Source organism: Manis javanica, chromosome 2, assembly GCF_040802235.1.
Source record: "Manis javanica isolate MJ-LG chromosome 2, MJ_LKY, whole genome shotgun sequence".
In the NCBI taxonomy this organism is placed as follows: domain Eukaryota; kingdom Metazoa; phylum Chordata; class Mammalia; order Pholidota; family Manidae; genus Manis; species Manis javanica.
The window spans coordinates 206,256,460-206,257,884 of NC_133157.1; positions in this window are offsets into that span (position 1 = coordinate 206,256,460).

Below are 1,425 nucleotides of genomic sequence, written 5' to 3' on the forward strand. Positions count from 1 at the left end.
GTTGACAGGGTTTTAGGGTCAGGTTCCCTTCCTGCAGAATGAGTGATCATTTCAAAAGCATCATTTTGTTTAGTTCATTTTCAAGGAAACAGAAAGATCACTATTATTCATAAACAATGAGAATGAGAAACAACCATTACAATTAACTTGCTTGAACGTACACACACACACACACACACACACACACACACACACACACACACACACACACACACACGGAAATGCCCTTTCCTGCTTCCTTCTTTTTTTGTTTGCTTTACTTTGACAACCATTCCTGGTCTTCATTCACTATATGCAGGTAGGGTTAACATATTTTGGCATCTGTACCCTGTTTGCAACCAAACGTTCTTGCCCAGACTTTTAATACCACTGCCTGGTTTCTGCTGGACTGCCTGCAAGAGCTGAAAACAGCAAGTATCATGGAGAGTGGGGTGCATAGGGGTGGACAGAGAGGTTGTTTGTTTCCTGGGGTGATGTTTCTCTTGGGGCAATTTGTTAGAAAGTCATTCTCTTCAATTCACACCTCAAGGTTTAAAGTGATAGACCTTCCCGTCATGAAGGATGAGAAAGACGTGATCAAGGAGCTCAGAGAGGTGAGAGGCTGGGGCAGGGCTGCCCAGGTGGGGAAGTCACGGAGTAGGTAGTTTAGTGCGCAGTCACTCGGCGCAGGGAACCCCACAGTGAGACCAGGCGTAGTGGAAACCGAGTCCACAAGAGAAGGGCCCAGGAAGAAGTAGGTCTTGGACAATTACCCTTCTAAAAAAGAACAAAATTGGTAATATTTCTTCTGTGTGTTGTAGTTTTATTTGCTACTAGACCTTACTCATCAGCATTTCAGCTCACTCAGATTTCTCTCCTGTTTAATAGTGCAAGCCCCTTTAAGCACCCAGTCTTCTCTGATTTTCTGCATCTCTTTCCCTTCTTCATTACACTTGTTGAAATGGTTTTCTCACTGGCTTTTGACATTTTTCCAACTCTCCCTCCTTCTGCACTTATTCCAGTCTGCTGCTACCTGAGTGTCCAGTCTTAGTGAGTCTGTCCAATGTCATCAGCCCGACCATTTTCCTCTGAGTCCTAAACTTACTGGACTCCTTAGTCTTGTTATGTGCTGCTGCTCACATGCACCTTTGGATGCATTCTTTTCCTCTGCCATCCCTGTAGTCAGGACCCTCTGCTTTCCCCTCATCTTTGTGACAAAGGCACAGTCTCCCTGGATGGCTCGTCCTGCTAACTTACCCCTCAAAGACTCGTGTTTTCTCAGGCTCTGTCTGTGGCCCTCCTCTGTTTGTATACACTCAACCTTGGTAGAACCCATCTCCTCTGGGGGCTGTAGTTACCAGCTCTGTGTTGCAGAATCACATAGCCCCTAACTCATATTTCTCCGTTGACTCTTTGTGTGTCTAACTTTCTCCCCCAAAACTTGGT